The 21,551-nt window shown below is 37.7% G+C and overlaps 1 pseudogene; it reads right to left on the bottom strand.

The window, feature by feature from the left end:
• Positions 1-284: 284 nt before the first annotated feature.
• The window catches only part of LOC140542393 (uncharacterized), a 203,506-nt pseudogene continuing 182,239 nt past the window's right edge, over positions 285-21,551 (bottom strand).

Here is a 21,551-nt window from a genome sequence, read left to right as displayed (position 1 = left end):
CAGGTGTCCACAAACATTTGGACATGTGTATCTACTCTCTGTTTACCTTCTGTGAGTTTCAGTGTACCTCAGTAAACTGTCCTCTGAACAGAAAGTACTCACAGTGTCTACGATACGTCTTCTCAGCTTTCTGCAGTTTTTGCTTATTTCTCCCTTTGAGGAAAACAATGATCGGCACTGATACGAGTAACAGTCCTGCTGCTGCTGCTGAAAAACTGATGATGGGAACCAAAACTGTCAGAACATTTACACTTCAGGAGAACTAGTCCAGAAAAACGATGAGCTCATCTTATTACTGTAACTTTCACAGTGACGGCCAAGAGTTCCGTGTTGGAGAATCTAAAAGAGTGTGAAGACACAGTTACTTCCTAAACACAACTGTAGTTTCCCTGGTGGACATAATCAGCCTCAGGGAAGGAGAAGGTGGTTGAGTGGTTAACAGCTGACTGAGTTTTGGTGATGCTGGATTCACCACTGAACTCCAGGTGGAAGGAGCCTCCTGGATACTGCGGTTGAACGGAGCAGATGATGGAGCTGTAGCTCCTGGTCACTTCAGGCCCTTCAAGCCACCAGTGAAACACTGGTGAAGCACTGAAGGAGATGTTGGGCTGCAGCAAATTCACTGGAAAAGAAGAGGAACTGGTATCAGTAGCTGTAAACTGGTACAACATTCACACAGGCCACATTGTGATTGCAGCAGCTCACCCACAGTGGCTGTTCACACATACAGCAGTTCTCTGTTGGGAAGGCAGCTACTGTTTGTGAGCTGATGACAGCCAGACAGATACCAATCAGTTAAGTTGCTCTACTAAAAATAGATAATGGACTGAATTCAGCATCTTTAAGGTGCACCTATTTCTGACACAGATGTGCAAACAGCACGCAGCTTGTCTAGTGCTTGTAGAAAAGTACTGCCATTAGAATAGGACACTTTTTATGGAGCAGATAGTAAACATGAACCTGCTTGCGCCATGCCTGATGTCAGGCGTGGGTTAGAGGGGTATAAAACCACCCAGCATTGAGCTGAATTATGGTGGTGCTCCATCTAATAGTTTTAGATGGGATGAGTTGGGGAGTTGGGGATGAGGTGGTGGGGTGGTGATCATCCAACATCCTGACCTCACTAACGCTCTTGTCACTGAATGCAATAAAATCCTCACAGCAATGCTCCTCCAAACTCTAGTAGAAAGCCTTCTTCCCTGAACAGTAGAGACAGTTACTCCAACAAAAGCAGGATAAATACTTTTTTTATATCCTTCATTTTGAAGAAACAATGAATGAGCAGGTGTCCAAATACTTTTGTCCATATAGTGTAAATCACAGAATTCTTGATTTAGCGCTAATTAGTATAATATAATATTCTCTTTAATTTTCATTGGTTCTTATAACTTCTTATAGTCCATACCTGTTCTCTAAACAGAGCAGCACATGCTAAGCACAAAACTGGCCGGGTGTGAATCCGGTAGTGGCACACTTTTTTTATGGACGTTTTTAGACAGCCAGTAGCAATCCGTGCTGCTCACATATGATTACAGAATGCTGCTACTACTACTGCAGTCAGATGAGCTTATTATAAAGTGATGCTGATGAAGTTGCTCCTGTCTGATTTGTATAAGATGTTACAGTGGTCACAGCTGTACTGGACTGCTTCCCCAGGTGAGACGAGTTTGAGGTGTTTAGGGTGAGCTTTGGGCTCTCCAGGGCGTCTGTTGAAGGAATGTGATTAGTCTCTGATCATTAATGGTGCCAGTTAGTTTTTGTTATTAAGAAACCTCTGACTTCTGACTTATAAAGACTACATGCACAGTAAAGTTCCCAGTGTTAAATCAGCACTTAAGTAATCAATACAGTTCAGCTCACCCTTCTAACACTATGCAGTGTAATAGTACAGTCTAATAACAGAAGTTAATGGAAGATCTGTTTGTCTTATTGACCAGAATGCTTCTTGGTCTGCTAGCTTGCATGACATCCAGGTAATCCAAGTACATCCTGGATACATGTGGTTTTTTAATCATGCTTAATATACCAGCTACAGTGTGTGCAAACCTGGTGAAGACAGGAAACGTTTGACCTGTCATTGCCAACAAAGGTTATGTTACAAAGTTTTGAGTTGAACTTTTGTTATTGACCAAATACTTATTTTCCACCAAAATTTACAAATAAATTCTTTACAAATCCTACAATGTCATTTCCTGGATTATAGTTGAAGTGTACCTATGATGAAAATTACAGACCTCTCTCCTCTTTCTTAAATGATTATTAAATACAACAAATGAAAATCTAAATAAATTAACCTCAAAAAAGAATGACGTTCACCTGTTAATGTTATTATCATGGCGTGTACGGCCAGACCTGAAGGGATGAACACTCGCAGAGATGGAAATCAAAGCATGGTACTTTATTAACCAAATACAAAACAAAGAGATATGAACAGCAAAGTGCAGCAACATGGGCAAAACCATGAACAGAACCAAAACACCACAAATCAGATGGCGAACAAAACAAACCCGGGACTGGGAGGAGCAGGGAGAGTGAAACGAGGGGAGAACTAAAGGGGAGATAAACACAAAGCCACAAGCCTCGCTTGGGCAGAGAGGGGAGATACAAAACTAAGGACAGAGCTGAACTCTGTGTACAAACGAAGGTAGCTGGGGAACTAGCCGCTAGACCAGCGAGCAAGGCCGACCTAACCTGAACCTGCAGAGTACTAAAACGTAGGTCGCCTTGGAACCTGAGCAGGAAGCGAATGTAACACGCTTGCCTCTCGAAACAGACTATGGTATCGTAAACACACAGGGGTAGCTGGAGAGCCAGCTGCCAGACTAGAAAGCAGGGCAGACCTAACCTGAACCTGCAGAGTACTGCCTAAAATGTAGGTCGCCTTGGAACCTGAGCAGGAAGCGAACGTACCTCGCTTGCCTCCGAGTCAGACGGAGAATCTCTCCTAAACATGGACCGCAAAACTAGAGCTGAGCTGAACACGCCAGTAACGCGTGATGAATCCCAGAGTGTCACAGGGATTCCAGTCGAGTCAATTCACGGTAAAGGGAACTACACTCCTTTCTCCTTACTCCCAGTCCCAGGTGAAACACATGAACAATGAATGAACACAAATAAACAGACACGATCAGGAAGTCCCTATTTGGGCCTGTGGGCAGCGGCCCGGGGGAGGGCACGATAACGAGGGCTTGACAGTTATAGCTTTATGGTAACAGTAGGGGGCATTGGCATCTTTCAGAACCAATATTCTGCAGACAACGGTAAACAATTATTTAATACTTAAATATACTTTTGTAATTTGTAATTACACTGATTATTCTTATGTATATGATTATTTAATATATTTTTAATTATAACAATTTTATTTTTGAACATCCAGTGAACAGTTTAAACTCACCGGGCATATCGAGAGTCTCTACACCCAACTGAATGATGTGTGGAAGAATCGGCATCTAGCGATCATTATATGTCAGTAACAGCTTCCTTGTATAAAGACTCGCTTCCCGGCGCTTCTCGTGACATTCAGGGTGACATGGTAAATATTTGTTGTCGTTCCTTGTGTAACATTTCCTATATTTAATTTAACATAAAACACGACTCATATGAGGGGTTAGGTTGGGTGGTGTGAGCAGTTTAACTGAACCCTACGCCACTGTTTCCTTCAAATATTTCTTTAACTAGAAGCTGAGTGAATATTTACTGCTGGAAGGTCTAATTTACACTGGAGAGTGATATCATTTTCCTTTATGCTTTAAAAATTAAATTCTTTAGAAATTTGGATTCAGTTTTTATTACACACTGTGCTGTAATGGCTCCCGCAAGCTTAAGACTCTCCACAGGGGGCGCCATTAGCGCAGCGATGTACTTGAAGTACTTGAGCAGCTTTGGTGTAGAGATGCTCACTGAGAAGCTTTTCAGAGTATTAACACAGTTCAGTGCTGTTGAAGCATTTGACTCCTGGCTCCATGCTGCCACCTAGCGTCTAGTTTAATCTCCTACAATGACTGTTTCTGTCGTTTAATACAACTACACCTTTCATACAACGCAAATGTCAATTTGATATTTTCAAAATTAAATTAATATACCACTGAACTGATATAATTCTCATTCTTATTAACCACCGAAAAAAATAATAAAATTAACTTTATTTGACCTAAAAATGTCTCTCTCTTCTTTCTTTTTTACACACTTTCACACATTCTGGAAAGTAGGCGTCAGAGGGACTGAGACAAAAGTATTAAGTTATTCAGACAAAATCTAAGATAAAAGTCTTTATTAATGGATCAGTGTATAAATGTAGCCGGTCCTCTTTACATCCGGGATACCCGTCCACGACTCTGCGTTGTGTCCAGCTGCACAGAGAAACAGGCTGGACTCCGTCTGCTGGTTCAGCCTGGTTCTTCTCTTCGACCGTGCTCCAGCCCGTCTAAATGAAATGAAGAGATGCAGTTCACTAAAGAGAAGCAGCCTCTGTCTCCTCAGTCATGCTGCAGCACAGACTAGCTGAGCTACAGGCTAAGCTTAATACACTGCATTCAACCCATATTCACTTCCTAATCAATGCTGAACGAATCTGTGTGTGTCTGTTGTGAGTGTTGGACCCTCATCTGTTTAGAAGCATACTGTCCTAATTGCTGCTGCTCCAACATTGCATTTAAACCACTCCCATTTGTTCAAAGGTGAAATTTCCAGTAGTGAAATATCTTCAATTAAGCAAAAGGTTACTATTAAATTTCCTAATTGAATTCAAAGGTGATTTACATTTGTTCAGAGAGAGGAAGAAGGGAACTGAACAGTGATCAGTTAAAGGAGATGCTGAAATTTCACAACTTTAAATACTTTTCGTCATATCATCTATCTATCTTCTACACAGAGCTCTTTCTCACCTGGAGAAGCCCGACAGCACTGTGAGGATCACCTTCTTCGATTTCTCCAGTGCTTTTAACACCATACAGCCAGAGCTTCTAAAGGACAAGTTGGGACATTGTGGAGTGGACAGTCACCTGTCAAACTGGATACTGGACTACCTCACCAACCGACCACAGTATGTGAGGGCACGGGACTGTGTCTCTGACTTGGTGGTCAGCAGCACAGGAGCCCCTCAAGGAACGGTCTTGGCACCGTTCCTCTTCACCCTGTACACTGCTGACTTCATGTACAGCTCACCGACCTGTCACCTCCAGAAGTTCTCTGATGACTCAGCGATCGTCGGCCTCATATCCAATAAGGAGGACAGCGAGTACAGAGAACTTATTCAGGACTTTGTGGACTGGTGTCTGCAGAACCATCTGCAGAATAACGCTGGAAAGACCTAAGAACTGGTGGTGGATTTCCGCAGGTGCAGACACCCCCCTCCATCAGTGAACATCCAGGGTATGAACATCGAGAGTGTGGACTCTTATAAATACCTGGGTGTTCATCTGAACAACAAACTGGACTGGTCAGTCAACACTGCTGCACTCTACAAGAAAGGCCAGAGCAGACTCTACCTGCTGAGGAGATTGAGGTCCTTTGGAGTGCAGGGAGCGCTCCTGAGGACGTTCTTCGACACAGTGGTGGCATCTGCCATCTTCTATGGAGTGGTCTGCTGGGGCAGTAGCATCTCGACGGCAGATAAGAAGAGACTGGACAAACTCATAAAGAGGGCCGACTCTGTCCTGGGGTGCTTCTTAGACCCAGTGCAGGTGGTGGGAGACAGGAGGATGACAACCAAGCTGGCATCCATGCTGGAGAACAGCTCCCATACCATGCATGAGACTCTGGCATCACTGGGCAGCTCCTTTAGCGACAGGCTGCTTCACCCCAAGTGTGTGAAGGAGCGGTATCGCAGGTCCTTCCTTCCTGCTGCCGTCAGACTGCACAACCAGCACTGCTCCCAGCGGACCACATACACACACACTTAACTACACACACATGTTCATGTTCAGGGGATACTATGTGCAATACCCCCCCCCCCCATGTGCAATTAAGAGTCTTTTGCTGTAAATAATATTGTTTATTGCTTTTTAATTCTTATTTATATTGTGTATATAGTGTAAATTATTTATCTAAATTTTTGTAACTGAGTGTCTTGCTATCCCTTTCTGCTGTCACACTGTGAATTTCCCCACTGCGGGACTAATAAAGGACTATCTTATCTTATCTTATTGTGAGAGATTAACCAGTAGTGTAGCCTTGAACACTAAGCATTATTATAAGCATTAAACCAGGTGTACTGTCTGGAATTGGGGTTTCTTGTCCTCCAATACTAATTGTTTGTCAGATTAGTATTGGAGACTAAGTTATTGAAAATATAATCAAAAAGATGCTGCTGCCCTCTAGAGGGAAGATGGTCAACTGAGTCGTCTGGAACTACAATAAAGTCTTCTCCTACAACCACCTGATCTGTCCAGTATTTTACCTCCCATTACTTTATCTTCTTACAAAGGTCTGCTTAAAATAGCCTAAACCTCAGCTGAATCTAAAACTGACACTAAGCCTAACTTTAAATCAACTCTAAACCTCAGCTGAACCTAAAACTGACACTAAGCCTAACTTTAAATCAAGCCTAACCTGCACTGAACCTAAAACTGATGTCAAGCCTAACTTTAAATCCAGCCTAAACCTCAGCTGAACCTAAAACTGATGTCAGGCCTAACTTTTAATCAAGCCTAACCTGAGCTGAACCTAAAACTGACACTAAGCCATGGTGGACATTTTTTAAATAAGCAGAAATCACTATAAATGCTCCAAAGTAATATATTTATTGAAAAGCTTTCGGCCGGGGAGAAGCTCCTGGCAAATACTCCGAGATCTCTGAAGGTTGACCAAGTTACAAAAGGTCATATATATCTTCCCAAAGGGGTGTTGTCACTTTCCACTGATTCACAGAAGACAAAGAAGTTATTGAAGCGCATTGGTTACACCTAACTGTGATATGAATAAACATAAGGGCGTTAACATACGTGCATAATTAATGAAGAGGAAGGAAGCTCAAATATGTTTTTTAGAAGCCCCTCACACCTGGAGATACCCAAACGAGTTGGTATGCAACTTCGAGGTCACTTGAACAATAACTCACTGTGGCCAGCATAGAGAAAACAGATAAGGTCTACACTTGGGATCGGAGGAGTAGCTAGTTTGTTCCACTCCGGCTGAAGGGGAGTAACTGATTTGTGGTCTCCTTCATATGGAGCAGTAAAAGTCCACCCAAAAGTTTTGATTAAGTGCGTAAGTCTAGTAGTATGTTAGCCTGGATATAATTTACTAAGAGAATGATGATGAAATGAAATACATATGGTATATGTGAGAGATAATAATCATCTGACTATGTACTACTATGATCTCAAAACCACATTTCCTCCCTTTAAACATAAAATGTCAAACAAAGATTCTAACTGTTCAGAATTAGTTGATCTGAATTTAGATCTATGTCCACGATTCCAATTACCTCTACATGTCATAAAATCTAATACAATTGTTCATAAAGATAGGAGAGCACGAAGTATAAGTAAGAACAAGTGTAACACAAAGGTCAAAGTCCTGTCTGTTTCCCTAAAGAAAATTTTAACACACTAGACGGAAAACAGTGGAAACAACAACAAACTTGTCGACAAGCATCTGCTTCTGGGCCACTACTCCGGGCCAGCGTTGGTTTCCGTGGCATGGAAACAACCGTCTTCTGCCTAGTGGAGTTTTGCACTACATAGGAGACATTGGGCATAACAGTGAGAGGTTACTAGCACATCATCTGATCACCTGGATCTTCAGTTTTAGACACAAAGCTGTCTGGAACAGTCTCTCTCTTGCAATGTGAGCAGTGGATCCATGAGCCTTCCTTCGATAGGCTTTCACTACCACCCCGTCACCGACTTTCACAGAGTGTAGAGGACCCTCAGCACTCACTGGCAACACCTCTTTCACCTGTGAATGAATAGACTGAAGAGTTTTGCACAGTGCACTCATATAATCAATCATGTGATCATCGACCTGCTGTAGAGAGCATTCAACTGGCCTGTAAAGAGAAAGGTTAGGAAAACCACAGAATACTTCCGTTGGGCTCAGTCCTGTTTGGCGGTTTGAATTATTTGATGGTCTGGTTTAGACGTTCCCATGCACCAGCCGACTGCGGATGATAAGCGCAATGTGTTTTCAAATCAATTTTCAAAGCACCAGAAAGATGTTGGATCAGTTTGTTCTAAAAGTGCTTGCCATTGTCTGATGAAATTTTTACTGGAACTCCAAAGGAAGTACTCTAGTAATTACTTCCCTAAGCAAGCATTTTGCTACTGCGAGTGTGTCTTGTTTTCTACATGGAAAGCACTCTGGACATTTGCTGAACATGTCAATGATTATCAGACAATACCAGTAATTTTGGCATGGTGTTAGCTCAATGAAGTCAATCATAATGTGTTCAATTGGAAAAATTTGGAGTAGGATATGCCGATTGAGCTGTCGTGTCATTTCCCCTATGTTATGTTCATACAAATGACTCAGGATTTGCAAAACTTTTCTGCAAATGTTGAAAAACCTGGCGCCAACCAGTGTTTGTTCGCTGTTGCTACCATCGGCCCTTTTGATACATGGTCCAATCCGTGTATCAATTTCGCCAAAAAGGGAAAGCAAAAACTTGGAAGTGCCATTTTTGAAGCAGCACTTCAGATTCACACCACAATCCTGATTGTGCATCATTCTCGACACAATACATCATATTCATTTATGTAACAATTTCTTCTGCTAATTAAAGATTATTCCTGCCTGAAAGACCAGAAAACAACATTCAAACATTTTTAACCACTGAAGTCCTATAATTGTTTTCCTCTGTTGCCCGCCAAGTGACAGCATTCCACCACTAGATTACAGTGTATCCTTTTTGATGTGATTTTTTTCAACAAGTGGAATTAAGAAATAGCTACAAATATTGATCCCAAAATGTCCAGGAAAAGAAAAATTGATGCAGATGGAAGACAGTTTCAAGAGAGATGGGAAGGCGAATACATGTTTGTGCTTCAAGGAGAAAAAACCGGTATGTCTTAGTTAGCCTTCAAGAAAAGCAACAAATTGTACAAGAATTAAAAGGCAAACTGCGATCGCAGCAGAATATGTTCACAAGAGCTACGGCCCAAAACAACGCAGCTGTGAAAGCTGGCTTTATTGTAGCTGAAGAAATCGCTCGCGCATCTAAGTCTTTTTCATTTGCATTTTTGAAGCAGTGTATGCTGAAGGTCTGTGAGCAGCTGTGTCCCGACCAGAGAATTAGGAAACTTGCAGGAAACCTGGCAACACAGCTGGCCGCAGAGACGCGCAAGTACATCACCTTTTCATTAGCGCTTGATGAAAGCACAGACAGCACGGATACAGCGCAGCTATCCATTTTCATTAGAGGCGTGAAGTCGGACCTCTCTGTCACTGAAGAGCTGTTGGATATAGCTGCCATGCATGGGACCACAACAGTACGGGACATTTTTGATGCGGTGGAGAAGTCCTTAAGTAAAAATGCATTGCCCTGGCAAAAATTGGTTGGATTAACCATAGACGCCGCACCTGCAATGTGTAGAGGAAAATCGGGCTTGGTTGGACTAATGAAAGAGAAAATGCAGAAGAGTCAAGTCAGATTTATTTGTATTGCGCTTTTTACAACTGTTGTCGTCACAAAGCAGCTTTACATAAATAGTGATTAATAAAAGAGAGACAAAGAAGAAATAACGAATCAAAGACCCCCAATGAGCAAGCCAACGGTGACAGTGGCAAGGAAAAACTCCCTCAGAGCTGGAGGAAGAAACCTTGGGAGGAACCAAGACTCACAAGGGGGACCCATCCTCCTCTGGCCAGAACTATTTAAACATTAATAATAAAATTTCCAAACCAGATACAACAGATAGTTAAAAATGTTTTTAACATGGTCGCTAAACAGGTAGCAGTGGTAGGCGTGTGAGCTGCTGGTCTGCTATGGGTGGTGGTGGGTCGGGGGCCTGCTGGTTGGACCGGTAGGTGGCAGCTGGTTTGACGAAGGTAGAGGGGACCTTAACGGGCAATCTTCCAGCAGGTCGGGCCGGGTGGCCATTTACTCGGAGAGGGTTAATTCGGAGAGCAGAGAATGTTGGTCAGTATCAGATTGTGTCTGACGACTCCAGCAGGTCTGACTATTACAGCCTAATTAAAAGGAGAGAGCCAGAAGGTAACACGGACACGGGAGCACCCATCTGCTCCACCGTCAACAAACCTGAGTGATCGCGTGTAAGCTGCGAGACGACAGCTCCAGCATCTCAGTGTACTTCAATTCCCTGGGTCTAATAAATTCTTTATGTGATGTGATTTTCAGAATTTTTTTTCTCATTTTGTCTCTCATAGTTGAGGTCTACCTATGATGTCAATTACAGGCCTCTCTCATTTTTTTAAGTGGGAGAACTTGCACAATTGGTGACTGACTAAATACTTTTTTTCCCCACTGTAGGAGAACTTTGTAGTTCTAGAATTACAGATTGTAGTCCTCCTGTTTCTCTGCATACTTTATTATGTAAAGTATCCTGTACGATTAGTGTGAGTTGAAAACATGGAAAATGGGTTCAGAAACAAGTGCAACTAATAACATTCAGTGGCCAGTGAATGGTAAACGGTGCCCATTACTTCTGGGATGAGCTGGGGAAACTTTAATCTTTCAGTTGGGGATGAGGTTGGGTGATGATCATCCAATATTCTGACCGCACCAATGCCCTTGTTGATAAATGCAATCAAATCTTTACAGTGATGCTCCAAAATTTAAGATTCTGAAATCTCAAATAAAATATATTATAAATATAGATCATAACACATACAGACCTGTTTACAATGTAAATCTCTTTCAAATATCTGTCCTTATCCCTGTAAAAATTATAGCAAAAAAGTAGTAGCAGCACTTTATTATATTAAAAATATTATATTATATTTCATCTTAATGTTTCACCTCTAGATTTCAAACTGCAATTCATACTTATTTATTTCCACTTTTATTATTATTGTTATTATTAGTAGAAGGAGGAGGATTAACAATGGACTTACAATAATAAACAATAATTCACACAAACTCAAGAGAAGGAGAGAGGTGAAGAGCTAAAAAGTGGAGCTAAAATGAGATGATTAAACAGTGAAGCAGAAAAAAACCCGCTTTAAAAACTACAGAGCTGTAAATCAGAACTTCTACACCCACTGTCTACCCCTGCTCCCTTTACCTTCACTAAATAAGTCCTGTCTGCTTCAGACCGGAAATTCAGTTCCGCTTGCTGGAGCTTCATCTCCATCTGCTGGAAGCTAATCAGTTCATAGACCTCCTGGAGAAGATCGTTCCAGAAAAATGACTTTAATCTTACGTTTATCTCAGCAGTGTTAATATTAAAATTATCTCAGCAGTGTTAATATTACATTTATCTCAGCAGTGTTAATATTAAATATATCTCAGTAGTGTTAATATTAATTTTATCTCAGCAGTGTTAATATTAAATATATCTCAGCAATATTAATATTAAATTTATCTCAGCAGTGTTAATATTACATTTATCTCAGCAGTGTTAATATTAAATATATCTCAGCAGTATTAATATTAAATATATCTCAGCAGTGCTTTGTCAGGTCCACAGGCTTCAAGGTCCAGGACTTTTATATTATATACACATCTCACTATCTCGCCTGACACCCTGACTCCCAACCAGCCTCAGGTGGCTTTCAGGTTTAGCTCATGTTAGTTTGTCTCGTTTGTTTGGTTTATTCATTCTTTCTTGTTATTGCTGCATTCTTGTTTCCCCTGTTTGGTTTAATAAAGTCTTGCATCGCACCGCGAGTGTTCACTCATCATTGTCCTAACCAGTCCTGACCCAGCAGTGTTAATAATCTTACATTAATCTCAGCAGTGTTAATAATCTTACATTAATCTCAGCAGTGTTGATTTTACATTAATCTCAGCAGTTCAAATAATAAATTTATCTCAATAGTGCTAATCCTAAATTTATGATTATGATTAGCACTATTGAGATTATTATTTGAACTGATGAGAAATTTATTATTAACACTGCTGAGAAATTTAGGATTAGCACTGCTGAGATCAATTTAATATTAACACTGCTGAGATACCTTTAGGATTATGATTAGCACTATTGAGATACATTTATTATTTGAACTGCTGAGAGAAATGTAGGATTAGCACTGCTGAGAAATTGATCTCAGCAGTGTTAATAATAAATTTGTCTCAGCAGTATTATTACATTTCTCAGAAGTGCTAATCATGCATTTATCTCAGCAGTGTTAATGTTAAATTTCTCAATAGTGCTAAATATTAAATTATCTCAGCAGTGTTCATATTAAATTTATCCCAGCAGTGCTAATCTGAAATTAATCTAATCAGTGTTAATATTAAATTCATCTGAGCAGTGATCATAACTTTCTCAGCAGCGCTAATCTTATATTTATCTCAGCAGTGTTGATCAGAAATTTACCTCAGCAGTGCTAATCCTAAATTTATCTGAAATTTCTCAGCCATGTTAATATTAATTTAATTATTAATTTTCTCAGCAATGCTAATCATAATTTTATCTCAATAGTGTTAATAAAAATAAATTCATCTCAGCAGTGCTAATCAGAAATTCACTTAAGCAGAGCTAATCTTAATTTTATCTTAGCAATGTTAATATGACATTTATTTAAGCAGTGTTAATATTAAATTTGTCTCAGCAGGGTTAGTCATAAATGAATCTCAGCAGTGTTATTATTAAATTAATCTCAGCAGTGTTCATCAGAAAATTACATTTTAAAAATCATACATTAACCGCAGCAGTCCTAATCTTAAATTTGTCAGCAGTGTTCATATTAATTTTCTCAGCAATGCTAATCATAATTTTATCTCAATAGTGTTAATAAAAATACATTTATCTTAGCAGTGTTAATTATACATTTCTCAGTAGTGTTAATATTACATTCATCTCATCAGTGCTAATCATAAATTAATCTCAACAGTGTTAATATTACATTTCTCAGCAGTGTTAATATTAAGTTCATCTGAGCAGTGCTAATCCAAAATTTCTCTCAGCAGTGTTCATCCTAAATGTATTTCAGCAATGTTATTAAATGCATTTAAGTGCATTTTAAATTTATCTCATCAATGTTAATATTACATTTATTTAAGCAGTGTTAATTTTAAATTTATCTGAGCAGTGATCATAACTTTCTCAGCAGTGCTAATCATAAATTTATCACAGCAATGTTAATATTAAATGCATCTCACCATCTTAAATGTACCTTAGCGGTATTAATCTTACATTTATTAAAGCAGTGTTAATATTAAATTCACCTCAGCAGTGCTAATCAGAAATTCACCTCAGCAGAGCTAATCTTAATTTTATCTCAGCAATGTTAATATGACATTTATTTAAGCAGTGTTAATATTAAATAAATCTCAGCAGTGCTAATCTTAAATTTACCCCTTTTCCACCCTCCACTCAGCAGTGTTAATCTTAAATTTACCTCAGCAGGATTAATCTTAAATTTATCTCAGCAATGTTAATGTTAAATTTACCTCAGCAGTGTTAATCTTACATTTACCTCAGCAGTGTTAATAATAAAATGATCTCTGCAGTGCTAATCTTACATTTACCTCAGCAGTGCTAATCTTAAATTTATCTCAGCAGTGCTAATCTTACATTTACCTCAGCAGTGCTAATCATACATTTACCTCAGCAGTGTTAAAATTAAATGCATCTCAGCAGTGCTAATCATAAATTTATCTCAGCAGTGCTATATATTACATTTATTTCAATAGTGCTAATCTTAAATTTAGAAATAATTTACTTTAAATTATTTCTATAATTTTAGAAATAATTTACCTCAGCAGTGTTAATCCTAAATCTTTCTCAGCAGTGTTAATCTTAAATTTATCTCAGCAATGTTAATATTAAATGTATCTCAGCAGTTCTTTATCATAAATTTATCTCAGAAGACTTAATATTACAATTATCTCACCAGTGCTAATCTTAAAAGTACCTTAGAGGTATTAATTTTACATTTATTTAAGCAGTATTAATATGAAATTTATCTCAGCAGTGCTAATCATAAATTTATCTCAGCAATGCTAATCATAAATTTATCTCAGCAATGCTAATCATAATTTTATCTCAGCAATGTTAATGACATTTATTTAAGCAGTGTTAATATTAAATTAATCTCAACAGTGTTAATATTACATTTATCTGAGCAGTGATCATAACTTTCTCAGCAGCGCTAATCCTAAATTTCTCTCAGCAGTGCTAATCAGAAATTCACCTCAGCAGAACTAATCTTAATTTTATCTCAGCAATGTTAATATGACATTTATTTAAGCAATGTTAATATTAAATTATTCTCAACAGTGTTAATATGACATTTATCTCAACAGTGATCATAAATTTACCTCAGCAGTATTAATATAAAATTTCTCAGCAGTGCCACTCATAAATTTCTTAAGAGTGTTAAAATTAAATTTCTCAGCAGTGTTAATATTAAATTCATGTCAGCAGAGATAATCATACATTTACCACAGCAGTGTTAACCTTACATTTATCTCAGCAGTGTTAATATTAAATCCATCTCAGCAGTTCAAATAATAAATGTCTCAATAGTGCTAATCATAATCCTAAATTTATCTCAGCAGTGCTAATCATAAATTTATCTCAGCAGTGCTAATCATAAATTTCTCAGCAGTGCTATATATTACATTTATTTCAATAGTGCTAATCTTAAATTTACCTCAGCAGTGCTAATCTGAAATTTATCTCAGCAATGTTAGAAATAAATTTACCTCAGCAGTGCTAATCTGAAATTTATCTCAGCAATGTTAGAAATAAATTTACCTCAGCAGTGTTAATCCTAAATCTTTCTCAGCAGTGTTAATCTTAAATTTATCTCAGCAATGTTAATATTAAATGTATCTCAGCAGGTCTTATCATAAATTTATCTCAGAAGACTTAATATTACAATTATCTCACCAGTGCTAATCTTAAAAGTACCTTAGCGGTATTAATTTTACATTTATTTAAGCAGTATTAATATGAAATTTATCTCAGCAGTGCTAATCATACATTTACCACAGCAGTGTTAATCTTAAATTTATCTCAGCAGTGCTAATCATAAATCTATCTCAGCAATGCTAATCATAATTTTATCTCAGCAATGTTAATATGACATTTATTTAAGCAGTGTTAATATTAAATTAATCTCAACAGTGTTAATATTACATTTATCTGAGCAGTGTTCATAACTTTATCTCAGCAGTTCAAATAATAAATGTCTCAATAGTGCTAATCATAATCCTAAATTTATCTCAGCAGTGTTAATATAAAATTAATCTAAGCAGTGATCATAAATTTACCTCAGCAGTGCTAATCATAAGTTTATCTCAGCAATGTTTATATTAAATTTATCTCAGCAGTTCAAATAATAAATGTATCTCAATAGCGCTAATCATAAATTTCTCAGCATTGTTAATATTAAATTTATCTTAGCAGTGCTAATCATAAGTTTACCTCAGCAGTGTTAATTACATTTTTCTTAGCAGTGCCAATCCAAATTTTCTCTCAACAGTGCTAATCAGAAATTTATCTGAGCAGTGTTAATCTTAAATGTATCTCAGCAATGTTAATATTACATTTATTTAAGCAGTGCTATTAAATTTATCTCAGCAGTGTTAATAATAAATTTCTTAGCAGTGTTAATATTAAATTTCTCAGCAGTGCTAATCCTAAATTTATCTCAGCAGTGTAAATCATAAATTCTCAGTAGTGTTAATGTTAAATTTATCTCAATGGTGCTAATCATAAATAGATCTCAGCAGTGCTAATCATAAATTGATCTCAGCAGTGCTAATCAAATTGATCTCAGCAGTGCTAATCATAAATTAATCTCAGCAATGTTAATCATAAATTAATCTCAGCAGTGTTAATCATAAATTCATCTGAGCAGTGATCGTAATTTTCTCAGCAGTGCTAATCTTAAATTTATCTCAGAAGTTAATCCTAAACTTATGTCAGCAGTGTTAATATTAAATTTATGTCAGCAGTGATAATCCAGAATTTCTCAGCAGTGTTAATCATAAATTTATCTCAACGATGTTGATCAGAAATTTATCTCAGCAGTGCTAATCATAAATTTATCTCAGAAGAGTTAATATTGCAATTCTCACCAGCGCTAATCTTAAATATACCTTAGCGATATTAATCTGAAATTTATCTCAGCAGTGTTATTAAATTTATCTCAGCAGTGTTAAATATTAAATTTATTTCAAAAGTGTTAATATTACATTTATCTCACCAGTGCTAATTTTAAATTTACCTTAGCGGTATTACTCTTAAATTTACCTCAGCAGTGCTAATCATACATTTATCTCATCAGTGCTAATCTTACATTTACTTCAGCAGTGCTAAAATTAAATTTATTTCAGCAGTGCCAATCATAAATTTATCTCCGCGGTGCCAATCATAAATTTCTCAGAAGTTAATCTTAAATTTATCTCCGCAATGTTAGTATTACATTTATCTCAGCAATGCTAATCTGGAATTTATCTCAGCAATGTTAAAATTACATTTATTTAAGCAGTGTTAGAAATAAATTTACCTCAGCAGTGTTAATCCTAAATCTTTCTCAGCAGTGTAAATAAGAAATGTATCTCAGCAATGTTAATATTAAATGTATCTCAGCAGTGCTAATCTTAAATGTACCTTAGTGGTATTAATCTTACATTTATTTAAGCAGTGTTAATATTAAATTTGTCTCAGCAGGGTTAGTCATAAATGAATCTCAGCAGTGTTATTATTAAATTAATCTCAGCAGTGCTAATCAGAAATTCACTTAAGCAGAGCTAATCTTAATTTTATCTTAGCAATGTTAATATGACATTTATTTAAGCAGTGTTAATATTAAATTTGTCTCAGCAGGGTTAGTCATAAATGAATCTCAGCAGTGTTATTATTAAATTAATCTCAGCAGTGTTCATCAGAAAATTACATTTTAAAAATCATACATTAACCGCAGCAGTCCTAATCTTAAATTTGTCAGCAGTGTTCATATTAATTTTCTCAGCAATGCTAATCATAATTTTATCTCAATAGTGTTAATAAAAATACATTTATCTTAGCAGTGTTAATTATACATTTCTCAGTAGTGTTAATATTACATTCATCTCATCAGTGCTAATCATAAATTAATCTCAACAGTGTTAATATTACATTTCTCAGCAGTGTTAATATTAAGTTCATCTGAGCAGTGCTAATCCAAAATTTTTCTCAGCAGTGTTCATCCTAAATGTATTTCAGCAATGTTATTAAATGCATTTAAGTGCATTTTAAATTTATCTCATCAATGTTAATATTACATTTATTTAAGCAGTGTTAATTTTAAATTTATCTCATCAGTGATAATCCTAAATTTATCTCTGCAGTGTTAATATTAAATTTCTCAGCAGCGTTAGTATTAAATTTCTCAGCAGTGTTAGTATTAAATTTATCTCAGCAATGTTAATATAACATTTATCTCGGCAGTGCTAATCATGAATGTTAATATTTATAAAATATTACATTTATTTAAGCAGTGTTAATCTTAAATTTAACTTAGCAGTGATGTTCATACATGTACCATAGCAGTGCTAATCTTAATTTTATGTCAGCAGTGATAATCATAACTTTCTCAGCAGTGTTAATCATACATTAACCACAGCAGTGTTGATATCGCTTTCATCTTAGCAGTGTTAATATTACATTTATCTCAGCAGTGTTAATGATACATTTACCACAAGTGTTAATATTAAATTTACCTCAGCAGTGCTAATCCTACATTTTTCTCAGAAGTGTTGGTCTCAAATTTATTTCAGCAATGTTAATATTAAATGCATCTTTGCAGTGCTAATCATAAATTTATCTCATCAATGTTAATATTACATTTATTTAAGCAGTGTTAATTTTTAATTTATCTCATCAGTGATAATCCTAAATTTATCTCTGTTAATATTAAATTTCCCAGCAGCGTTAGTATTAAATTTCTCAGCAGTGTTAGTATTAAATTTATCTCAGCAATGTTAATATAACATTTATCTCGGCAGTGCTAATCATGAATGTTAATATTTATAAAATATTACATTTATTTAAGCAGTGTTAATATTAAATGTATCTTAGCAGTGATGTTCATACATGTACCATAGCAGTGCTAATCTTAATTTTATGTCAGCAGTGATAATCATAACTTTCTCAGAAGTGTTAATCATACATTAACCACAGCAGTGTTGATATCGCTTTCATCTCAGCAGTGTTAATATTACATTTATCTCAGCAGTGCTAATCTTAAATGTATCTCAGCAGTGCTAATCATAAATGTATCTCAGCAGTGTTAATATTACAATTCTCACCAGTGCTAATCTTAAATGTACCTTAGCAGTGTTAATCCTAAAAAAAAATTCAGCAGTGTAAATAAGAAATGCATCTCAGCAGTGCTAATCATAAATTTACCTCAGCAGTGTTAATATTAAATTTCTCAGCAATGCTAATCATATTTTTATCTCAATAGTGTTAATATTAAAATTACCTCAGCAGTGTTATTATAAAATTTCTCAGTAGTGCTAATCAGAAATTTATCTCAAAAGTGTTCATATTAAAATTCTCAGCAGTGCCTCGTCCCACCTTCACTGAAACCACAGTCTACCTTTAGGAGAAACCCAGAAGATCCTTAATGCCATTCTGCCACCAAGGTATGACCTTCCTCACCTGCTCACCATGTAGCAGTTTTAGCTGCTACTGAAATTACCAGTGTTACCATCTCCATCTTTTCTTTTATGAACATGTAATACTGATAATGCTACAACGGCTTTCTTTAGTCATTGTTCTGCCAGATAACACCCTGAATACACCTCTCCTCCATGAACAGGTTAAAAAAAGCTTTTACTGATCTAGTTTAAACTGAATGTAAACAGGCTAAAAGCATGAACCTAATGCAGGAAACATCTTTCTAATGTGAATAACTGTGATTGATCAGTCAGTCAATCAACCTTCATTAAGCTAGACTAACTGAAGTAACTTTAATATATATACAAAAATATTAAACAATAATAATAATTAAAGTCATACACATGTCACTAAAATTATAATAACAATAAAGACCAATAAATAAATGAATATTGTATAATAAAAAACTAAAATTTTTATTAATGAAAATCCTGTAAATCAGATTCAGGCAGAGTGGAGGTGGTTAGAAATGAAAAGGTTAAATGATTGAGTGACTCCAGTGAGCTGAGCTTTAGTGTTTCCTGTAGTGAAGTCCAGCTCACTGCTCACTGAAAGCAGATTTAGTTGATCAATCCACTGGAGTGCAGAAATAAAGAAATGTTGAAATAAGTGGTGAATTCTCCTGGTAAGATACAATGTGAACACACTGCTCACTTACACATTGATTGTCTTTCCCTTAGATGAGCTGATCAGGCAGGTCACTGTCAGCTGTGCTGAGAGGGGGATGCTGCTTCTACGAGTGCGAGATGAGAGTCTGACTGAAGCTGGCTGTCAGACCCTGTATGAGAGCAGTATGACCTTTGGAGTGAGGAAAACTCTGCTGGCTGAGCATCAGAAATTGTTCATGAACAAGAGGGTGAGAACTGCTGTCTGCCTTACAGTTGTCTCTCGATTCCTTTTCAGTGGTCTCTTCTACCTTCCTCTTATTCTTAGTAGCTTAACCTGAGACTCTGAGTCTTCTGTAAACAGAGCTGTAGCTGAGCTGTACTCATACTCAGCTGTACCGTCGAGATTTTGGGAAGCAGTGCAATTTTAAGGGGTCAAAGCACTACTCAACAATTTTGCCCAGAACCACGGTTGCAGGTGGGTTTCTCTGGTGCATCTGCCTGGTTCACGGAGCTGTATTGCTCCAGCCTCACTGCCCCGGCCCCTTCCACGGCTCTTCCCACAGTCCCGGCTTCTGTTTCGGTCCTGGCTTGGTTCCTGGCTTCGGCTTGGGTCCCTGCCTGGTTCCTAACTTCATCCTGTGTCAAGGCTTGGTTCCAGGCTTCGGTCTGGGTCCCAGCTTGGTTCCAGGCTTCGGTCTGGGTCCTGGCTTGGTTCCAGGCTTTGGCCTGGGTCCCGGCCAGGCAACCACCTAGTGACTCCAGAGCAACACCATTGCAACCACCTAGCAACACCCTATCAACCATCTGGCGACACCATAGCAACCAGCCAATGCCAGCGTAGCAACCACTTAGGTAACAATCACTTAGGGAAACCATTGCAACCACTTGCAACACCAAAGCAACCACAAACAAAATCCATAGCAACCACCTGGGACACCATAGCAAGCACCTAGCAACACTATAGCAACCACCTAGCAACCACTTAGGGACACTATAGCAACCACCTAGTGACATCATAGAAACTGCTTGTGACATCCTAGCAACCGCCTGGCAACATCTTAGAAACCATCTAGCAAAAACATAGCAACCACTTCTGACACCGTAGCAATCACCTGTGACACCATAGCAACCATGTAGCAACTCCATAGCAACCACCTACAAAATCCATGGTAACAACCTGGAACACCATAGCAACTACCTAGCAACTGCATAGGAACAACCTTGAGGCAAAAAGGTGGGTCATGGGATCCTGTGTGACAAAAAAGAAAATCAATATATGTATAAAAACTGAATTAACACGTACCTGTTACACAGTTGCAGATTAATGGCAAGCCAGTCAGACACCATTCCAGATGCAGACAACCACTCACAGCTGAAGATGGATTGCCCCTTGTTGGCCAGAACCACTTTCAGGTAAACAGCTGGGTCATGAGATCCTGAAAATAAGAAATACGAATAAGAAAGTCAATATATGTATAGAAACCGAATGTTCACTTACCCGTTACTCAGTTGCAGATTAATTGCAAGCCAGCCAGGCACTGTTCCAGATGCAGACAACAACCCACAGCTGAAGATGGATTGCCCCTTGTTGGCCAGATCCACTTCCAGGTAAAAAGGTGCGTCAGGTGGGTCATGAGATCCTGAAAATAAGAAAGACAAAAAAGAAAGTCAATATAAGTATAGAAACTGAATGTTCACTTACCTGTTACTCAGTTTCAGATGAAAAGAAAGCCAGTCAGACACCGTTCCAGATGCAGACAAACTCACAGCTGGAGATGGATAGCCCCTTGTTGGCCGGATCCACTTTCAGGTAAAAAGGTGCATCATGGGATCCTGTGTGACAAGAAAAAAGAAAATCAATATATGTATAAAAACCGAATTAACACATACATGTTACACAGTTGCAGATTAATTGCAAGCCAGCCAGACACCGTTCCAGATGCAGACATCCAGTCACAGCTTAAGATGGATTGCCCCTTGTTGGCCAGATCAACTTTCAGGTAAAAAGCTGGGTCATGAGATCCTGAAAATAAGAAAGATAAATAGTCAATATATGTATAGAAACCGAATGTTCACTTACCTGTTACTCAGTTGCAAATAAGAAAGTCAGGCAGACAGACTTCCAGATGCAGACAACCTCTCAGCTGGAGATGGATAGGCACTTGTTGGCCAGATCCACTTTCAGGTAAAAAGGTGCGTC

Source organism: Salminus brasiliensis, chromosome 20 (genome assembly GCF_030463535.1).
Source record: "Salminus brasiliensis chromosome 20, fSalBra1.hap2, whole genome shotgun sequence".
NCBI classification, from domain to species: Eukaryota; Metazoa; Chordata; class Actinopteri; order Characiformes; family Bryconidae; genus Salminus; species Salminus brasiliensis.
This window is presented reverse-complemented; position numbering and strand designations above follow the sequence as displayed.